Here is a 24122-nt window from a genome sequence, read left to right as displayed (position 1 = left end):
TGCAAAGCTGTCATCAAGGCAAAGTGTGGCTATTTGAAGATTCTCAAATATAAAATATATTTTGATTTGTTTAACACTTTGTTGGTTACTACATGATTCCATATGTGTAATTTCATAGTTTTGATGTCTTCACTATTATTCTACAATGTAGAAAATAGTAAAAAAGAAAGAAAGAAAAACCCTTGAATGAGTAGGTGTTTTGACCGGTAGTGTATATTGTTAGAGCAGAGAGACAGGCTGAGTGCCCCACACTGTATCTGTATCCCTGAACCAACACAGGGCCTCCAGCACTCCCCCGGCTTGGCCACCCCCTTCTCAGTCATGTCCTCAGCAGAGAGGAAGGATATACCCCACTTCCTAGAGCTCCACCCTGCCCAAGCCAAGCGTACCGAGAGGAAAGAGGAGGGAATAAAAATGTGGGCCAGAAAGACTCCCCAGGGGATTAACCTGAGGGTGGGAACAGACAAACATGTGCTGAGCACAGTGGATCCACCAGTCCAAAGCCCCTTCACTGCAAACATGATGGAATGCGGCCTCTGTCTGTTATGGTTCATTAGCCTATATACAGTAGTTCCATAATAGTTCCCCTTTGCCCACCATTGCAGTGGTAGGCCTACCTGACAATGTTGTATAATTAAAAATATGAACTGTCCATAGCTTACTAAATTCCAGGTTATTTTTGTTGCTCAGCAGATGTCATTCTATATTAGAGAAATATAAGATATGGCTGGACAGGAAGTATACCGAGGAGGACAGGAAATAGGAAGCTCAAGCAGGAATAACAGGGTTGAAATAGCCTGAGAATAAATTTCCATTCCTCTGTCTTAAGACTTTTGTAGTAATATTCCTGTGCTGTCATTGAAAGACACAGCCTTTGATTATCTGTCAGAAGCAGTGACTGATAGGAAATATCCAATACAGTGATACAGATCAGCACCGAGTAGACACCGAACCACAGCTCTCTGTCTAGAGGTACATAGGGACTGATACATCTTTGTACAACACTATGTGTGAATAATATACAGGTAACCAACAAAATAATGGAAACACTTGAGTAAATGAGGGATATAAAGTATATTGAAAGCAGGTGCTTCTACACAGGTGTGGTTCCTGAGTTAATTAAGCAATTAACATCCCATCATGCTTAGGGTCATGTATAAAAATGCTGGGCAGATCATTATTTTGTCTACCATGGCTATGCCCCCAGAAGATGACAATGCCCCATCCACAGGGCACGAGTGGTCCCTGAATGGTTTGATAAACATGAAAACAATGTAAACCATTTGCCATGGCCTTAATCACCAGATCTCAACCCGATTGAACACCTATGTGAGATTCTTGAGAGGCACCCGAGACAGCGTTTTCAACCACCATCAACAAAACACCAAATTATGGAATTTCTTGTGGAAGAATGGTGTCACACCCCTCCAAGAGTTACAGACACTATAATCTATGCCAGGGTGCATTGAAGCTGTTCTGGCTCGTAGTGGCCCAACACCCTATTAAGACACTTTATGTTGGTGTTTCCTATATTTTGGCAGTGACCTGTATAATGCATGATTATAAGTCCCAAAAACAGATTTTCAACCCAATTAGTTGGTGAATGCTCTACTGTACTATGTCAAGCATAAACATTGTTAGATGACAGAAGAAATTACCTTGCAGTAATTCAAAAACATTCTACGATCAAAAGTTCCTATATTTTCCATTGCTTATTCAACATGAATATGCCGTGTTTGGGCAATTAGTAACACTGGGATCAATGCGTCTCTGATGTGTCTCAGATTAAGCCAATACCACAGTGGCAGGGCCTCTCCTCCATCTTAGAAAAACTCCTGGGGACAACAGCGGGAAAAAACATGTGAGGCAAGGTCAGTGCAAGTCCTCCACCCCTCCTGGCAGGAAGTACAGAGCACAAATTGCCTGTATGTGGGGCCCTGCCCATCAGAAAGAGGAAGTACAAAGTGCAAACCAGCTACGACGTCCCACCCAGCCCTCACAACAGAAAGACAGCAGAATCCAGAAGATGTTTTATTGAACTCTGTGGTTGTTTTTTAAAGACTGATTAAGACTCGTCTATGTATTACAGCTTGACTGATACCATTATGATGATGACAATCCCAATGCTGGCACAGTGTCAGTTGTTAAAGGCATAAAGTAAGGGTCAATTAAATTCAAAGAATTTTGGAGATTAAACTGTACATGGACATGAGCTATTGCACAAGTTGGAAGATAGAGAGTTGAATGAACACCCCTCAAATCTATTTATGTGTAGCCATCTGTACTCAGTCATTTGACATTAAATGATCCTCTTTTCTTACATATGTATTTACTTCCACCACTTCATTCACATCTAGGGACTCTTGACTCTTCCACTCTGTCAACCTGATGACATAAAGACAAACTGGAGCTCACAGACCTGAACTATCAAAACACACAAAATGCATTTTCACAGCAGATAAGAAATATTTACTGAGCTTCTGAGACACAATGACCACACTCCAGGCAATTTCAGCTTTAAAGTAAACACATCCATCACATATGAAATAATTTAATAAGTGTCTATTAAAGGGGGATGTTTTCTGCTTTAATACAAAATGAGTGATGGAAGGAGTACATTTCCTTATTAATTTATTCAGACACACTTGCCAAGTTATGGGATTTATATTATAGTAAGGAGATACACACATGCACACTACACACACATATGCACAACTCAACACAGTGTTTTTGTTGAGTGCATATAGGGATAGTATGATGATGTTCTGAATAGCATAGATAAATCACAGGAACCTTAATCAAACTACTAAGGCGGAGAGAGTAATCAATCACTTACAGCACAACAACACTCTGGGTAGGTCCCTCCATCCACTACTCTCCTCTTCCTGATAGTACTGCTCAGACCATAGAGACACATCATCATTACTACCATCACCAGTAGAGTAAGCATACTTTGACTTCTTCGAGCTAGGGGGCAGTATTCGGAAGTTTGGATGAATGAGGGGCCCAAAGTAAACTGCCTGTTACTCATGCATATAATTGGTAGTATTGGATAGAAAACACTCTAAAGTTTCCAAAACTGTTAAAATAATGTCTGTGAGTATAACAGAACTGATATGGCAGGCAAAAACCCGAGGACAATCCATCCAGAATTTTTTTTCCAGCTCACCCCTGATTACTATGGCTGTCAATGGGAATATAAAAGGAATACCTCCCAGATTGCAGTTCCTGGGGCTTCCACTACATGCCAGCAGTCTTTAGAAAGAGTTTCAGGCTTGTTTTTTGAAAAATAAGCTAGAATCTGTAGTTTTTCTAAGTGGCAACCATTTTGGCTGTAGTGTTTGTAGCACGTTCCGGTGAGGGCGCACACTTGGTTATTCATCTCCGGTTATGAATATACTATTCTCCGCCTTAAATTTTATAGTTTATTTACATATTAGGGTACCTGAGGATTGATTAGGAACATTGTTTGACTTGTTTGGACCAAGTGTATTGGTAACGTTTGGGATTCATTTTGTATGCATTTTGAACGAGGGGAAACAGGTGGATTATTGAATGAAGCGTGCCAACAAAACAGACTTTTTTGGGATATAAAGAAGGACTATATCGAACAAAACAACCATTTGTGATGTAGCTCGGACCATTTTGATTGCAAACAGAGGAAGATCTTCAAAGGTAAGTGATTTATTTTATCGCTATTTCTGAGTTTCGTGATGCATCTGCTTGGTTGGAAAATGTTTTTAATGCTTTTGTATGCGGGGTGCTTACCTCAGATAATCGCATGGTATGCTTTCGCCGTAAAGCCTTTTTGAAATCTGACAAAGCGGCTGGATTAACAAGAAGTTAAGCTTTTAACCGATGTATAACACTTGTATTTTCATGAATGTTTAATATTACGAATTTTGTATTTTTGAATGTCGCGCTCTGCAATTTCACCGGATGTTGTCGAGGCCGGGCGCTAGAGGTACACCTTTCCAATGCCAGAGAAGCCGGTGTTTGGAGGATATATTGGCAGGGGTGTTGTTAGGCCCGAGACGAAGTTGATATATCCTCCAAACACCGGCTTCGAGGGCATTATCACTTTTATACAACGGGTTGCCAACATATTCAAATGATGATTTACATATTTTCATTAAAAAAGTTATTTTGATACATTTATTCATACTATTTAATCCTTCCACAAGATATAGTCCTGACAGAAATATAGGGTTGCTATCCAAGCCGGCTGGTCTTTTGTTCTATCGGTTCGGTTGCCAGAGACGCAAACCAGTCGTTCAGTCTTTTTTGTTCTGCATCTACAATGCTCTTATCCCTTGCTTGCTAGCTAGCCAACTACGGCTAACTTACAGTCACATCAAACAGTGCAGGCAGAAAAACAGCAAAGTAGCTGCATTTGCATTTGTTTAAGCTGTTTTCTAGTGACATTTATTTGGATACATCCATAACACGGAGCTAATGATGTACGATTTCCCCCGGCATAGAAAATGTGCTGTCTTGTCAGGACACTGTTGTTCAGAGGAGCTAGCCAACAACACAGCTAACACAATCACTTCAAACTGAAGCTGAAAAGACAGCAAACTATCTGTTTTCTATTGATAGTTCTTTGTATATATCCTTAAAAATTATCCCGATTCATGATTTCGACTTGTGAATATTGAAAGAATGTTGCAAATGTTGGAGAGACAGACAGCAAGGTTTATTCAACTCTCCTCTGTTGAAGACTAAATGTTAGTCTAAAAGAAAAGTGAGATAATGTCTAGATGCTTTTTATAGTAGAGATCAAGTTTATAAATTGCCTGGCTGGGCTGATGAGACAGCATTTTAACATCATAGATTTAGCCGCTGGTAACTTGTGGAAATGACACAGGCTGGAATGTGCTTTTAACCAATAAACATTCAGTATTAGACCTACCCATTGTATAAATGGTCACTACAGCCTCTCCATGGATCCAACAGTAACTATACTATGATGGATTACAAAAGGTTTGAGCACTTCAAAGGCAAACCTGTGACATTGAGAATGTTCTTGAAAAGAGAGAAGAATTGATAGATGATGTTGTCTTCTCACTTCTACAAAATGTCTCAAGTATCCTCAGCTAAGGAGGATTCTCACATAAAAGGGCAGGTATGGATTATGGAGTTTTTTTCACTGTAATGTCTAGCTATCACTGCCCTGTCAGCTGTACTATGTTGCATGTTATTACACTAATAAGAGCTTTCTGTCCGCTATCATGAAGGCATCTTAATTCCTTCACCAAAGTTACACAACACAGTACCTTATGACAGTTTTTTTCAGCCATCAGGACTTTATTTTCTGAATGTTGATGTACTTCTCCAACTGTTGATATGAAGATAACATGTCTAAAAACATCCACCGATGACATCACAATAACTGATCCAATTGCATATTCCACATAGAAATGTTTTCAGATGAAATTCTTGAACAGTGATTAAGCTCCTTAGATAAAATTATGACCGGTTTGCTCTGTTGTCTGCCATGTTCACATAATTAAGAGCAAATTAAAAAGAGAAAGATAGAGAGACCAAATAGAAAGAGAGAGTGAGGGAGCGAGAGAGATTGTAATGCCAGCCAGTCAGCTATGAAGGACATTGCTGGGTTAACAGGATTATTAGTCATCAGATTTCAGAGGCTGTCACATGGAACAAAAATCTCATTATAAAAAAACTTTAATTCTCTCTTCAGATAATACCCAGAGAGCACTTTTTATTGCATGAATACACACATGCTCTGCATACATAAACACAAGGAGACACACGCACACGCATCAATTCATCCACACACATATGGTTCCGTTTGAAAATATCTCTGAAATATATCTGCATCAAACTGCAAGGAGTTCCAGGATGTAATTGCATACATTAGGCAGATTTTGGTGACCTCTGCAGGTAATGGTTGCAAATTTGCTTTAATGCGGGTGGGTGTGGTTGGACAGATGGATTAATGACATTTAATGTGCTCCTAGGCAAGTCTCTTAAAATGCGTTGAGGCACATCAAAGGTTTATTAATCATTTTGTGATGAGAAGAACCTCCCAGTGTCATTAGTCTAAGCTGGGAAGAGTTGCTCACTCAAATAGGCCCACTGGTGAGGAGCAGAGGAATAGAGTGAAAGCCATATCCAATGGAGTAATATCACACGTCTCTATACACTGTAAAAATTAGGGGTTCAACAACGATTCTTCTAAGATCCTCAAAGTTCTTCAAAAAACCGTAGGGTTCTTGGCACTGAACATGGCCCCCAAAAGGTTCTTCCAAGAACCCCATAGGAGGTGGGGTTCATCGAGGAACCTCCTTAGTTGTTGGGGGGGGGGGGGGGGGTTCTTGCAGGAATCTAACTGCCCAACTGAAACATTTGGATATTAATTTGAAAGGACAGCAGGTACAGGCACTTAACTGGAAAATGTAAAGATCTCCTCAATTTAAGGTAAGGTTTGTCCCTTGTATGATCTAAATTGATAGTTTTATGATGATACCATCTATCTTTTCATATTTGTGCAAATCTTTCTAAAACAGAAAATGTACAAAATTCAATGGATATCAATCAACAAAGAGGTAAGAATATGTATGCAATAAGAATATGTTGAAGGCTAGCTGTATTGGGTGCAGATGACTGAACTGCTCACTTTTGTGTCTGTAGGTATACAGACGAGGAGGCATACAAAGGTATGTCAATTGGTATTGGTATGTTATGCTGATCACATTTACCATTCTCCTCCCTTACCTCGTCAATTAATATCCCATAGGCCTCTACATTATGGACAAGGTGTGTGTATGAAAACCATTATCAAAACAGGTTTTTTCATTCACCATAAAAACCAAGCTATGAATACTGTTGTGTGCATGTTTTATTAATCATCTGTACAATTCCTATATTTTGGATTCACAGACTTCACCCTTCCTACACCTCTGATGAATATAACAGGAAATCTGTTCGATCACCATGCACTGCAAAATCATTTTGGCTGTGGATACGGAGAACATCAACATCAACACGCCAGAGGATATACTCATTATACTTGGGGCTCTGTGGGAGTTTTTTAAAATTCTGCTTTGCCACTAAAATCACAGAACACTGAGAACTAAAATATTGTGGTATTGTTGTTATTGTTATGCATATTATTATTATTATTATTAATAATATGGGAGGAGGGGTAGTTAAAAAATTATGCCCAAAATTGTCTTCAAAAGGTTATTCGAGGATCCATTAAAAGGGGTTCTTTAGTTCTTTGAATAACTTATAGGGGTTCCCCCACAGTTTCAATTTAAAGAACCCCTAAAGGATACTGCAGGAACCTAATCTTTTTAGAGTGTAGGCCAAGCCTACAGTATGTAAACACAAACATTTCTCCAGACCAAGTTTATATTTATCTCCTTTGCTCATTTTATAAAACAATTAACTTTGCTGCGGAAGCTGTGGTGTCCATTTGTTTAAATGTTTTAATTTTCTGTCAATCATTTCTTAACTACGTTTGCAAAGTTGTAAATAGATAGCCCTTCATCTAAAAATAACACCCAAGAGAAAAATGACATAAATACATGCCTAGGTATCCCTAAACAATGAATTGTGCTGTAGGTTGTAGCCAGGCCAATAAGAACAACTGAGATGAATTGCCACTCAAGGAGAGATTTACTCCAGACAGGCCATTTTCCCGTCCCCTCCAAGACTGTTAACTGGTTTTATAGGTAATTAGGCTCATCTTAAAGAGCTGTTCTCTCAGCGGTGTAATTATCAAGTACTGTAATTACCACAGAGTCACATTCACCCTCTTTGCCATTATTAAACCACCATCCATCCAACACCTGGGATCTAATATAAACTTAGTCACAAAATAACCCACAATTAGAAGTAAAATATAATATAGACCATGTGAAAGAGAAAGGCAAGACACAACATCCGGGTACCTGAAATACACTGCATGGGTGTTTTTAAGATGCACAGTAGACCTACCCTTTGACTTATTCAAATTTCCATCAAAATGTATTTTATGAAGCCCTTTTTACATCAGTAGTTGCCACAAAGTGCTAGACAGAAACCCTGCCTAAAACCCCAAAGAGCAAGCAATGCAGATGTAGAAGCACAGTGGCTAGAAAAAAAACTCTAGAAAGGCAGGAACCTATAGGAATAAACCTACAGAGGAACCAGGCACACAGGGATGGCCAGTCCTCTTCTGGCTGTGCCGGGTTGAGATAAGAGTACATGGGCATTTAGGCCAGATCGTTCTTCAAGATGTTCAAAGTTCGTGGATGACCTGCAGGGTCAAATAATACCCAAAGTGGTTATAGGGGGTGCAGCAGTTCGACACCTCAGGAGGAAATTTCAGTTTCCTTTTCATAGCCGAGCATTATGATATCGAGACATTGAACTTTACTGCAATGTGTCATAGTGTCTTCCCAGAGGCATCTCTGACATTTCATAGTATATACTGCCAGCTTCTGGTATCATAGTGAATAAACAATTATTTTCCCTCTGAAGGTAGGCTACGGAAAAAAATATTAGTCACCTGACTGGTTTTATGCAGCTAATCTGGGACTCACTTTTGCTAGCACAGTGCAGCCAAGAGCTAAACTGGCTGTGACTTCTAGTCATCTTCTTCTTCGGTGGGGTTTATCAGCAGTTGGCATCCAACATTATGGTGCATTACCGCCACCTACTGTTTTATTATTTTACCTTTATTTAACAAGGCAAGTCAGTTAAGAACAAATTCTTATTTTCAATGACAGCCTAGGAACAGTGGGTTAACTGCCTTGTTCAGGGGCAGAACAACAGATTTTTACCTTGTCAGCTCGGGTATTTGTTCTTGCAACCTTTCGGTTACTAGTCCAACGCTCTAACCACTAGGCTACCCGCCACCCCAGGTAGTATGGACCAGAGACAGAGAAACTAAATCCTACCTGCCAGCACAGTTGCTCTTAAGAAAGAGAACAAAATATTTGAGACTATATCTAATGACGTTCTACTCAATATACTCTTTAAACTCATTTCCTATATCCCCTTTTCCCTCATACTAGATCTCTTTCCCTCACTGTCCACACTGTATCAATACATGCATGCTCCACTGTCTCTGTTTCCTGGCAGTAATCACACCTTCCTTTTGGATGCTTTCCTATCACATGTAAGGTCTTATTCAACTGATTGTGTCCCACCCTTAATCTTGTAAATATAGCCTCTCTTCTGTCCCTTCCTGCAGTTCTCCCTTCCCCAACTTTCCTCTGTACTTGAACTAAATGCCTGCCCTTAGTATCTCTATTCCACTGCTCCTGCCATTTCTCCATCATCACTGTCCATATCATGCTTTTTGCCTCTGCCTTGCTCATTGAAACTATCACATCAACATCCCCACTACTTAGTGCTTGTTTAGCCAGTACATCAACTGCCTCGTTCCCCTCCACTCCCACATGAGTTGAGACCCATGTAAATGTTATCTGTATACCCATTTGTTTACTCCTGCCATGGGTTTGTAGCACCTCATAAAGCAGGTCTTGTCTGCTACGTGATATAAAGGACTGAAGACTCCTTAACACTGCACATGAATCAGAGCAAATGACTACTCTTTCTGGCTTAACTTCCTCCACCCACTGCAAGGCCAACAGTATGGCCATCATCTCCGCCGTTTAAAGAGCCAGATGATCTGTAATACGTTTCCTGACTCTCACCCCACATTCCTGCACTACAAATGCTGACCCAGTACATCCTGTCCTTGGATCTTTTGAACCATCTGTGTATATGGCCACAAAATCCTGATACACAGTATCCAGACGTCTCTTAAACCAATCAGATGGATCAACACCCTCCCTATCTTTCCCTAGTCTCTTCGATACTTCTAGATCTACTACTGGAGGTGGGAGTAGCCATGGTGGATTCACAGGAATAGCTACCGTTGAACTCCCTTCCATACAGTCATCTCCTTCGCCTGGGTATTACCCACCCATCCAAAGCTTGTGTCTGTCTTTGCTCATGTTCCCAGCATGCCTGTAAAATCCCTTTCGCAGGATAAGATACCCCATGTCCCTGTAGGCTGACCCAATAATTAATTGCCAGCTGCTGTCTCCTAATCTACAATGGCATTTCCCCCATCTCCACCTGTAGTGCAACCACTGGGGACGTCCGAAACGCCCCACTATGAGTCCTTGCCCCTGTATGACATCTAGCCTTTCCAATGATGTCTGGGCTGCCGAACCTTACGCTTTACTGCCATCGTCTATTACAGATCAGCTCAATGCAACATACATGGTCTTCAATGAGGCACGCCCAGCCCCCCACTCCTTCCCTGTCAGACAGCACATCACATTGAGCACCTTCTAACACTTTCCCACCACTCTGTCAATGTGTTCTGCCCAGGTCAGCCTCGTGTCAAAGTACACCCAAAGGAACCTGAGGGACCCCACCCTCTCCATGTTTCTTCCATATAACCTTAAGCAAACCTCATCTCCCAACTTCCTCCTGGTAAAGAACACTGAGTTTTCTCTACAGAGAACTTGATTCCCACATTAATGCCCACCACTGTACCTCATCAATTGCTTCCTGTACCTTCCTGACTATATATGGCACATTTCTTCCTCTCTCCCATAAAGCCTCATCATCTGCAAATAACTATCTCCCAATATCCGGCTGTACCTGAGAGTAAACATCATTGATCATGACTGAGAACAACAGAGGACTAATCACGCTCCCCTGCGGTGTACCGTTATCCACCATGTAGCTGCCTGAGAGAGACTTCCCCACCCTCACCTGGATAGATCTTTCAAACAGGAAATCCTTTATCTAGTTGTACGTTCTTCCTCCTACCCCCATAATATCAAGCTTGATTAACAACCCCTCCTTCCACATCATATCATACGCCTTCTCCACATCAAAAAATACAGCTACAACAGTCTCTTTGTTCACCTGAGCCTTCCTGACCTCTGCTTCTAAGCAGAGCACTGGGTCCATTGTTCCCCTACCCTTCCTGAATGCGCTCTGATGTGGCGATACTAACCCCCTGCTCTACAGGAAGTAAGTTAGCCTCTCCGTTGTCATACGCTCCATAATCTTACATACATGTGATGTTAAGGCTATTGGCCGATAGCTTGTTGGCCTCGTTGGGTCCTTCCCTGGCTTCCGGATTGGTATCGCTACTGCCTCCTTCCAGCTGCCTGGTAGTTTCCCCTCCTCCCAAACTCTGTTGTACAACACCAATACCTTATCCAGTGCCTCATCACTAAGATGGGCCAACATAACATAGCACACCTCATCTTTCCCAGGTGAAGTTAACTCAGCCTTACCTATTGCCCTTTTCACCTCTGCCATGGTAAATGGTTCATTCAACGCATCATTTACATCCTCCCTCCTATCCAGCACTTCAGGATGCTCCTCTCTCCCCCCTCTCTCTCCCCCTCTGCCCCTCCTCTGACAGATTTGCCAAGCTATGCCCTTGGACAAACGCTTTGGACATCATCTCTGCCTTCTCATCTGTTACTGCCACATCCTTCCCACTCGTCAACACTGGATAATCCCACTCCCTTCTGACCCCATTTATCCTCTTAATCATCCCCCATACTTCTCCCACGGGTGTCGCCCTTCCAATGGTGTCACAGAACCGACGCCAACATGACCTCTTTGCCTGACGACTAGTTCTCATCAGAGCCTGGGCCTGCTTATAGTGAATCAGATGTTGGAAGTTATGTGTCCTTTTCAGTACTCTAAATGCACTGATCCTACTCCTCACCATTGCCCCACACTCCTCCATCCACCACGGGTCTGCTTTCCTCCTCCTCCTCTTCCCTGAACTCTTAGGTATCGTCTCAATAGCTGCCCCCACTAAAGCTGCTCTTACCCAGCTATTCATACTATCCATTTCCCCTCACATCTAGTCATCATAACTTTGTAGCTAAATTGTACTCAAACTTTATGATGAAACAAACATGACTTACAGTACCATTTCATTTGTGATCTTGGTGACGATTTGAATAAGCAATTTCTTATTGGTCCATTCCGATTTCTATGCAATGCATTGTGGGTAGCTAGATTCTTGTTCTTCGGTGTAGTTTAATAAAGGTTGGCATCCAATGTTAATGGCGCATTACCACCACCAACTGGACAGGAGTGAAAAAGGAAACTCCATATGGTGAAATGCCACCACCTACTGTACGGGGCATTGAACGGCAAAATAAAAATCCTTTGCGGAAAAGGAGGAAAAAAACGACATTATACAAAATACAAAAATAGATACATCAATAAACAAAACCTATTCCACTCCTTCAGTCACATTCCAATCCAAAATACATCCATACACAGGTTCAGGGACCTGTGAGGGCGGAACATTGGTCGACAGGATTCCATGCAAGGCCTAGCTATGTAATCACAAAGACCCCAAATTCTTTTAGCTGCACTCACAATGATGCCAATTTCCTCCAACTTCTTCACTACTTGTGCTGTAAAGTGTATGACCATTGTAAGAAATGATTTAAAAAATCAACCTTTTTAACACTTAATACTGCATATCATGATCCCTCGATTGGTGAGAAACTTACACTAGTGGTGGTGGCTCTACTACCATTGTTTCTTCACCGCCACTCGCTCCTTCCACTCTTCTCATCATCTCCAGACAAGAGACACGCTGGAAAGCCACTACTCTTGCCACCTCTGTCTCCTTCATCCTAAAAGGGCAATCCAGGAATTCGGGTGCATTTTAGCCACAATTGCAGCATTTCACCTCAGCTTGCAAACAACACTGTTCCCATCTGCATACACTTGACACACACGACCAAATCTTTTGCTTTTGACACTGAAGGGGCACAAAAGTTCTTACAGGGTGTTTCATGAATCCCAACTCAACATGAGAAGGGAGAGACTCCTAAACAAAGAACAATAGGTTGGATTAAGTTAATTTATTTTTTCCATCCACAATATAGTCTCGTAAACCCGACCCTAGGCAAAAGTAGCGACTAGACTAGGGTCTGGTTTCAATGATGGACTATTTTGGCATAGAGGAACTACGTCACTGCCTACGTCAATAACATTCCCGGGGACTCTCCCAACAAATCACAAGGCAAACATACCAGAACCTTGCAATTCAAAACCAAAGTTTGCAGAGAAAACTTTGCAGTGGTTTTAGTGAAGGTAGTTGATGCAAACTAGCCACTCACGAAATGCACTCATCAAAAATAACCTTCTTGATCTCCATCTTGCTAACTATTATTTTATTCAAGCAGATAGGCGGATAGGCAGTGACGTAGTTAATCTATGCCAAAAGAGTCCATCATTTAAATCAGACCCTAGTCACTGCTTTTGCCTAGCGTCAGGTTTATGAGACTATCCACCATATGGGTCAGTTGACATGCACACCCCAATCCATCTAGGCCTTCAGTTATATCATCTGCTTCATTTAACAAGGCAAGTCAGTTAAGAACAAGTTCTTATTTACAATGACAGCCTAGGAACAGTGGGTTAACTGCCTTATTCAGGGGAAGAACCACAGATTTTTACCTTGTCAGCTCGGGGAATTGCTCTAGTAACCGTTCAGTTACTGGCCCAATGCTCTAACCACTAGGCTACCTGCCTAGTGAATAGGTGCCCTGCTAAGAAAACCCATACACTATAAATTCAACTTCACATATCTTTTGTCTAGCAACGGAAATGGTTTATCGTGGCGGCACCTACCTGAATTTTTCCAATAGAAACTCTAATTTTCATTGCAAAATATTTTCAGTTTGCGGTAAACGGTTTCTGTTGCAAAAGTTTCTCAACAGACTAAATGTTTTGCAACAGAATTAGCTAAATGAATACACCCCAGGGCATGGAAATATGCAATACACTCCTGCTGCAGACAGCTCTCAGGCCTCTCTCTATACTGCCACCTACTGGAGACCTCATCTCGCAGGCCCCTCTCTATACTCACACCTATTTTAATTTTAATATATTTAACCTTTATTTAACTTGACAAGTCAGTTAAAAACAAATTCTTATTTACAATGACGGCCTACCAAAAGGCAAAAGGCCTCCTGCAGGGATGGGGGTCTGGAATTAAATAATACAATATAAATATAGGACAAAACACACACTTCACAACAAGAGAGACAGCACAACACTAAAGAGAGACCTAAGACAACAAGGCAGCAACACATGACAACACAGCATGGTAGCAACACAAAACATGGTACAAACATTATTGGGCACAGTCAACAGCACAAATGTCAAGAAGGTAGAAACAGCAATACGTCACACAAAGCAGCCACAACTGTCAGTAAGAGTGTATATGATTGACTCTTTGAATGAAGAGATTGTGATAAAACTGTCCAGTTTGAGTGTTTGTTGCAGCTCATTCCAATCGCTAGCTGCAGCGAACTGAAAAGAGGAGCGACCCAGGGATGTTTGTGCTTTGGGGACCTTTAACAGAATGTGACTGGCAGAAAGGATGTTGTATGTGGAGGATGAGGGCTGCAGTAGATATCTCAGATAGGGGGGAGTGAGGCCTAAGAGGGTTTTATAAATAAGCATCAACCAGTGGGTCTTGCGACGGGTATACAGAGATGACCAGTTTACAGAGGAGTATAGTGATGTGTCCTATAAGGAGCATTGGTGACAAATCTGATGGTCGAATGGTAAAGAACATCTAGCAGCTCGAGAGCACCCTTACCTGCAGATCTATAAATTACGTCTCTGTAATCTAGCATGGGTAGGATGGTCATCTGAATCAGGGTTAGTTTGACAGCTGTGGTGAAAGAGGAGCGATTATCATAGAGGAAACCAAGTCTAGATTTAACTTTAGCCTACAGCTTTGATATGTGCTGAGAGAAGGAGGGTGTACTGTCTAGCCATACTCCCAAGTACTTGTATGAGGTGACTACCTCAAGCTCTAAATCCTCAGAGGTAGTAATAACATCAAATCATATGCATTTATATTGCCCTTCTTACATCAGCTGATATCTCAAAGTGCTGTACAGAAACCCAGCCTAAAACCCCAAACAGCAAGCAATGCAGGTGTAGAAGCACGGTGGCTAGGAAAAACTCCCTAGAAAGGCCAAAAGCTAGGAAGAAACCTAGAGAGGAATCAGGCTATGAGGGGTGGCCAGTCCTCTTCTGGCTGTGCCAGGTGGAGATTATAACAGAACATGGCCAAGATGTTCAAATGTTCATAAATTACCAGCATGGTCAAATAATAATAATCACAGTAGTTGTCGAGGGTGCAGGAAGTCAGCACCTCAGGAGTAAATGTCAGTTGGCTTTTCATAGCCGATCATTAAGAGTATCTCTACCACTCCTGCTGTCTCTAGAGAGTTGAAAACAGCAGGTCTGGGACAGGTAGCACGTTCGGTGAACAGGTCAGGGTTCCATAGCCGCAGGCAGAACAGTTGAAACTGGAGCAGCAGCATGGCCAGGTGGACCATACTTTTATTTTGGTATGACATACCGGGGGACTCTTATTTTGAAGTGTGTTACATCCAACTTATAGTTACATCCTCCTGGATGTACCTGAGCTGTATGCTGTGTGGAATTCTGTGCTGGATGCTGAATGCTGGATGTAAGTCTGAGCTGGATGCTTGATGTAACTGTGCAGGATGCTGGATTAAACTCTGTGCCGGATGCTGGATGTAACTCTCAGCCAGATGCTTGATGCTGGATGTAACTCTGAGCCGGATGCTGGATGTAACTCTGAGATGGATTCTGGATTCTGGATGTACAGTTGAAGTCGGAAGTTCACATACACCTTAGCCAAATACATTTAAACTCAGTTTTTCACAAATCCTGACATTTAATCCAAATTCCCTGTCTAAGGTCAGTTAGGATCACCACTTTATTTTAAGAATGTAATATGTCAGAATAATAGTAGAGAGAATGATTTGTTTCAGCTTTTATTTCTTTCATAACATTTCCAGTGGATCAGAAGTTTACATACACTCAATTAGTATTTGGCAGCATTGCCCTTAAAATTGTTTAATTTGGGTTAAACGATTCGGGTAGCCTTCCACAAGCCAATAAGTTGGGTCAATTTTGGCCCATTCCTCCTGACAGTGCTTGTGTAACTGAGTCAGGTTTGTAGGCCTCCTTGCTCGCACACACTTTTTCGGTTCTGCCCACACATTTTCTGTAGGATTGAGGTCAGGGCTTTGTGATGGCTAACTCAAATACCTTGACCTTGTTTTCCTTACAACTTTGGATGTATGCTTGGGGTCATTGTCCATTTGGAAGACCCATTTGGGACCAAGCTTTAACTTCCTGACTGATGTCTTGAGATGTTGCTTCAATATATCCACAATTTTCCATTCTCATGATGGCATCTACTTTGTGATGTGCACCAGTCCCTCCTGCAGCAAAGCACCCCCACAACATGATGCTGCCACCCACGTGCTTCAAGGTTGGGACGGTGTTCTTCGGCTTGCAAGCATCCCCCTTTTTCCTCCAAACATAACGATGGTCATTATGGCCAAACAGCTCTATTTTTGTTTCATCAGACCAGAGGAAATGTATCCAAAAAGTACGCTCTTTGTCCCCATGTGCAGTTGCAAACCGTAGTCTGGCTTTTTTAATGGCGGTTTTGGAGCAGTGGCTTCTTCCTTGCTGAGCGGCCTTTCAGGTCATGTCGATATAGGACTTGTTTTACTGTGGATATAGATACTTTTGTACCTGTTTCCTTCAGCATCTTCACAGGTTCCTTTGCTGTTGTTCTGGGTATGATTTGCAATTTTCGCACCAAAGTACGTTCATCTCTAGGAGACAGAACGCGTCTCCTTCCTGAGCGGTGTGATGGCTGCGTGGTCCCATGGTGTTTCTACTTGCGTACTCTTGTTTGTACAGATGAACGTGGTACCTTCAGGCGTTTGGAAATTGCTCCCAAGGATGAACCAGACTTGTGGAGGTCTACAATTTCTTTTCTGAGGTCTTGGCTGATTTCTTGTGATTTTCCCATGATGTCAAGCAAAGAGGCACTGAGTTTGAAGGTAGGCCTTGAAATACATCCACAGGTACACCTCCAATTGACTAAAATAATGTAATTTAGCCTATCAGAAGCTTCTAAAGCCATGACATCATTTTCTGGAATTTTCCAAGCTGTTTAAAGGCACCGTCAATTTAGTGTATGTAAACTTCTGACCCACTGGAATTGTGATACAGTGAATTATAAGTGAAATAATCTGTCTGTAAACAATTGCTGGAAAAATGACTTGTGGCATGCACAAAGTAACTGTCCTAACCGACTTGCCAAAACTATAGTTTGTTAACAAGAAATTTGTAGAGTGGTTGAAAAACAAGTTTTAATGACTCCAACATAAGTGTATGTAAACTTCCGACTTCAACTGTACCTCTGTGCTGGACGCTTGATGTAACTCTGAGCTGGATTCTATACTGGATGTCATATATATCATCCAGCTCAAAGTTTCAGCTCCTACTGCACCCAGAATTCCACACAATAGTTTGTGGTCTCTACTCCATAATTGCCAGGAGGTGAATAAACGGCATGTTGGTATGTTATTACAAAATGTATTCTAGATTAAACAATAGATCAATTCAAAAGCAATCTAGTCCTTGCTTGTTCAAGTACCCTTATGTCCTGCACAGATTTCCATGATCACTGTAAAAAGCCAGTCTATGTAACGGCTGTCGCTCTCCTCATCCTCGGTTGAGGTGAGGAGAGAAGGATCTTCAGACCAAAACGCAGCATTTGGGAAATAAGCCATCTTTATTATAAATAACGCTGATGGCAAAACAAAACACTTTCAAAAATACAAAAACAAGAAAACGACGTAGACGAAACCTGAACATAAACTTACATAACTAACACGTAACACTTACGGACAGGAAACATACTACATCGAAACGAAACGAACAACCGAAACAATCCCGTATGGTGTAAGACATAACACAGACACAGGAGACAATCACCCACAACGAACACTGTGACAACGCCTACCTAAATATGACTCTTAATTAGAGGAACGCCAAACACCTGCCTCTAATTAAGAGCCATACCAGGTAACCCAAAACCAACACAGAAACAGAAAACATAGAATGCCCACCCAACCTCACGTCCTGACCAACTAACACACATAACAACTAACATAAATAGGTCAGGAACGTGACATTACCCCCCCCACAAGGTGCGAACTCCGGACGCACCAGCACAAAGTCTAGGGGAGGGTCTGGGTGGGCATCTAACCACGGTGGTGGCTCAGGCTCCGGGCGAGGTCCCCACCCCACCATAATCCATCCTAGCTTCCTCCCTCCAAGAATGTCCACCCTCTTTTTACTCCCACAAAATCCTCTTAATAACATCACTAATAAGGAACGCACCGGGACAGAGAGATAAATCAAGACAGAGGGATAGATAAGAATATAGAGGTAGATCAAGATAGAGAGGGAGATCAGGATAGAGGGGCAACTCCGGACTGAAAGGCAGCTCCGGACAGAGAGACAGCTCTGGACTGATGGGCAGTTCTGGGTATCTAGCCGTTTCAGGCTGAAGGGCAGCTCATGGCTGGCTGACGGCTCTCGACGCTCATGGCTGGCTGACGGCTCTCGACGCTCATGGCAGGCTGACGGCTCTCGACGCTCATGGCAGGCTGACGGCTCTCGACGCTCATGGCAGGCTGACGGCTCTCGACGCTCATGGCAGGCTGACGGCTCTCGACGCTCATGGCAGGCTGACGGCTCTCGACGCTCATGGCAGGCTGACGGCTCTCGACGCTCATGGCAGGCTGACGGCTCTCGACGCTCATGGCAGGCTGACGGCTCTCGACGCTCATGGCAGGCTGACGGCTCTCGACGCTCATGGCAGGCTGACGGCTCTCGACGCTCATGGCAGGCTGACGGCTCTGGCTGCTCATGGCTCTCTGACGGCTCTGGCTGCTCATGGCTCTCTGACGGCTCTGGCTGCTCATGGCTCTCTGACGGCTCTGGCTGCTCATGGCTCGCTGGCGGCTCTGGCAGATCCTGTCTGGTTGGCGGCTCTGGCAGATCCTGTCTGGTTGGCGGCTCTGGCAGATCCTGTCTGGTTGGCGGCTCTGGCAGATCCTGTCTGGTTGGCGGCTCTGGCAGATCCTGTCTGGCTGACGGCTCTAGCGGCTCCTGTCTGGCTGACGGCTCTAGCGGCTCCTGTCTGGCTGACGGCTCTAGCGGCTCCTGTCTGGCGGATGGCTCTGTAGGCTCATGGCAGACGGGCGGCTTTGCAGGCTCCTGGCAGACGGATGGCTCAGACGGCGCTGGGGAGACGGATGGCTCAGACGGCGCTGGGGAGACGGATGGCTCAGATGGCGCTGGGGAGACGGATGGCTCAGATGGCGCTGGGGAGACGGATGGCTCAGATGGCGCTGGGGAGACGGATGGCTCAGATGGCGCTGGGGAGACGGATGGCTCTGGCCGGATACGGTGCACTGTAGACCTGGTGCGTGGTGCCGGAACTGGAGGCACCGTGCTAATGATAAGCACCTTCCTACTAGTGCGGGGAGCAGGAACAGGGCACACTGTATTCTCAAAGCCCACTCTATAACTGATGCGTGGTACCGGCACTGGTGACGCCGGGCTGAGGACAAGCACATCAGGATTAGTAGGGGGAGAAGATACAGTTTGTACAGGGCTCTGGAGACGCACTGGTAGCTTAGTGCGTGGGGCCGGAACTGGAGGCACCGGGCTAGATACACGCACTACAGGGAGAGTGCGTGGAGGAGGAACAGGGCTCAGGATACGCACTGGTAGCCTAGTGCGTAGTGTAGACACTGTAGGTACTAGGCTGGGGCGGGGAGGTGGTGCCGGAAATACCGGACCGTGGAGGCGTACTGGCTCTCTTGAGCATTGAGCCTGCCCAACCTTACCTGGTTGAATGCTCCCGGTTGCCCGACCAGTGCGGGGAGGTGGAATAACCCGCACCGGCCTATGTAGGCGAACCGGGGAAACCATGCGTAAGGCAGGTGCCATGTATGCCGGCCCGAGGAGACGCACTGGAGACCAGACGCGTTGAGCCGGCCTCATGACACCTGGCTCAATACCCAATCTAGCCCTGCCAGTGCGGGGAGGTGGAATAACCCGCACTGGGCTATGCACTCGTACAGGAGACACCGTGCGCTCTACTGCGTAACACAGCGCCTGCCCGTACTCCCGCTCTCCACTCCACGGTAAGCCTGAGAAGTGGGCGCAGGTCTCCTACCTGCCCTTGGCCCCCTACCTCCTAGCCCCCCCCCAAGAAATTTTTGGGAATTACTTACGGGCTTTTTTGGCTTCCGTGCCAGACGCGTTCCCTCATAGCTCCGGTTCCTCTCCCCGGTAGCCTCTGCTCTCCTCAATGCCTCCACCTGTTCCCATGGGAGGCGATCCCTACCAGCCAGGATCTCCTCCCAAGTGTAGCAACCCTTTCCGTCCAATACATCATCCCATGTCCATTGCTCCTTTCTCTCCTGTCCCTTACTCCGTTTAGTTTTCCCTTGCCGCTTGGTCTTAGCGTGGTGGGTGATTCTGTAACGGCTGTCGCTCTCCTCATCCTCGGTTGAGGTGAGGAGAGAAGGATCTTCAGACCAAAACGCAGCATTTGGGAAATAAGCCATCTTTATTATAAATAACGCTGATGGCAAAACAAAACACTTTCAAAAATACAAAAACAAGAAAACGACGTAGACGAAACCTGAACATAAACTTACATAACTAACACGTAACACTTACGGACAGGAAACATACTACATCGAAACGAAACGAACAACCGAAACAATCCCGTATGGTGTAAGACATAACACAGACACAGGAGACAATCACCCACAACGAACACTGTGACAACGCCTACCTAAATATGACTCTTAATTAGAGGAACGCCAAACACCTGCCTCTAATTAAGAGCCATACCAGGTAACCCAAAACCAACACAGAAACAGAAAACATAGAATGCCCACCCAACCTCACGTCCTGACCAACTAACACACATAACAACTAACATAAATAGGTCAGGAACGTGACAGTCTATTAGATATACAAATGATCGATTATACATTTATGTGGAATTGGAAAAAAGGAGTACAATGTTGTTGAATGTATTTTTCTTTCATAGTCTGCTTTCTCTTGTATAATATTGAAAATATTAGATTTGTACATTTGTTTTCATTTTCAGCCAGAATGTAGTATTGTTACTGCATTTTTTCTTCTTCCCACGCTGCAGGTATTGCAAAGAGGATTATCCCGGCTGAGGCGTCCAAAAATACAGTCTGTAGCTCGGTCTCCATCCAATTGGCGACAGATTTTCTTGCGAATATTCTCAAATCGGCACAAAGAAAATATGCAAATTTTCCCACCCAATGGATGTGTTGAGGATACAAATCAGTGCATGATGACGTAGTGGACACAAATGTACTTTTTGGCTTAAATGTTCATGTACCGAATAAAAATCTAAAGTTCAATGTGTTTCCATTGCATTTTAAACTCTACCGATAGTTTTGTCACAAATACTGTTGCGTTGAATAGCAAATGTGTCTACTCTTGCCAACAACTCGTAGTGCGGGTATGATGTGCTTGTAGGCTATTCTACTTGAATCTACATGATGAGATTATTTCCAATAAGAGCGAGAATATTTTTATTTGTCAAACGGCAGTCAAGCATCAAGCCTCATGTCACCAGAATAAATCCGTCGATATTTATTTGAAATCTAGATCACTGTGCACTTTCACCACCCTGGGAAGTTCATCATCATTTATTTCATATGTAGCCTAATAAACTGCATGGTTTCCTGAGACATAGTGAGAGGACCACACACACCATATAATAGCGTGACTCCCAATTGACTTAGGTATGATGTTATTATATCAATATTTGTTCATAAAGGCGTTTCACCACCATTTCTCGCATAATTATTTTTACTGACACAAAAAGATCCCACCATGTCAAACGAACAAATGATCTGTCTGCATTTATACAATTTTACGGAAACTGTACCTGTTTCGATCACAGCTGTTATTATTTAAAAAATTTACGATATGACTTTACTCGCATAAACCTGTGGATGGAAACGTAGTTATTGCTGGTAAATGATTAGACACTAAATGAAATGTGCACGTTTTATTTAGCTAGTTAAAATATAAATAAAGTGTTTTATGACCTGGATTAAACATTAGACAGCATTAGATGTGTATTCTGGAATTGAGACGCTCTGCAACCAGGTTGTGTGATAGCATATCTATTTATTCAAAGCAAACACAGAATGTTCTAACTGCTTTTTTTCCCTTTTTCCCATTTCAGCTGCTTGTGCCACGGATGTCTTCAAAATAGCATCAATATGAGTTTTCAATTGCTGATTATCACTAGACAAGTCCATATGAACATGTAAGTGAATATGCATTTCACGACAGCTTCACGACTTTCTGCTTCGTCTGCAGTGCCTACATTCCTCTGAACAACATGGTGTTTGTTTAATGACGGTGATGGTCTGTACATCACAGCGAAAGGTAGGTTTTCTGTTTACAGCTTTCAGGTTAAGAATACTATGATGAAGGGTAACTAGTAATACATTGTTGTCTAATTCCACTGTAACCATTTCAAATGTCAAGGGAACTGTTCAGCCTGCAGCCAAGTTAAGACTCAAGTCTCTATCTACACATTTGATTCTGGAAAGCCAAACTACTCCACTGTCATATTTGATATCTGGAACTGTTAGTGATATCTCTGTGTTATATGCACTGCAACCTTACAAGCTCTCTTGCACTGGAGAAAAGAGAACAGTACTATACTGTTCATATGTAACAGATGTATAATGTACTCTCCATGCGTTGTGTTTTCTCATAATAAATCACTTCGGCCAGTGGTCCCAGTTGAGCATCATTTATTTCTGTTGCTGTTGTTAAATGGGAAACAGCACGTTAGATGTGCAGGGCTTAACAGTGTTGATGGCTGTCGATGGCAAAATCCCTTGCATCACATTTTCATACTGGGAAGATCTGACATTCGCGATCTCCCCCTATCTGCAAGCGGGGCCAATCACAACACCCCTTATTGTCATCAGAGTTGAACTAACCAATAAGAATGCTTGAACATCAAATACACATTTCTTTAGAGGCAAGTGGAAACATAACTAACCCTGTTACACATACATAATATATTTTCTTCTTTTACAGTTTTTTGTGAGTTCTTTATTAATGTTTTTGATTTTGTTGCAGTAATTCCTTCATTGGGTTTCACACGCCCAGACATAACTGGAATAAATGTTTTCACAAAACATTTCTTCTGTGTGTGTAACGGCTTTCCTCCTCCTCTTCATCAGAAGAGGAGGAGCAGGGATCGAACCAAAATGCAGCTGAGTTTGTTGACATGATTTATAAACGAAAAAACACGAACTCGACTAATAAACTAACAAAACAAATAAACGGTGTAGACAGACCTATACGACGAACTTACATAAAACATGAAGAACGCACGAATAGAGAAAACAGGCTACACAAAATGAACGAGGAACAAACAAACCGAAAACAGTCCCGTGTGGCGCAACGACATACACAAACACAGGAGACAATCACCCACAACGAACACTGTGAAAACACCTACCTAAATATGACTCTTAATTAGAGGAACGCCAAACACCTGCCTCTAATTAAGAGCCATACCAGGCAACCCATAAACCAACATAGAAACAGAAAACATAGAATGCCCACCCAAACTCACGTCCTGACCAACTAACACATAAAACAAACTAACAGAAATAGGTCAGGAACGTGACAGTGTGTCTACAAGTCTGTCAGAGAACTGGAGATGAAATGCATTGACTTACATATTTTCAATTAAATACACTGTAAAACTTCTAGTTTTGTTGCCATGTCAAATCCCCTGTATTCTGTTGGCAACGTAATGACAGCGACGTCTGGTGTTTGATTCTGGGGAGAACATACTCGTTCTATGACGTAAAGCTGAGTTTGAAGAGAAAAGTCTTGGGAGATTTATGACTGAGACTTCAGGCCTGAGTGGGTAAATGGTTTTCCTTGTTGCATATCCATCATGTTCAAATGTGTTCCTCACGTTTTTGGGGTATTTTTGTGTGAACAAACATAACAATTATATCTGTAGCCAAGAAGGCAAAGATAACAGTACTAAATTACTACCGCCCTATAGCACTCACTTCTGTCATCATGAAGTGCTTTGAGAGACTAGTCAAGGATCATATCACCTC

The sequence above is a fragment of the Salvelinus fontinalis genome, chromosome 3, assembly GCF_029448725.1.
Source record: "Salvelinus fontinalis isolate EN_2023a chromosome 3, ASM2944872v1, whole genome shotgun sequence".
NCBI classification, from domain to species: domain Eukaryota; kingdom Metazoa; phylum Chordata; class Actinopteri; order Salmoniformes; family Salmonidae; genus Salvelinus; species Salvelinus fontinalis.
Note: the sequence above shows the minus strand (reverse complement) of the source record.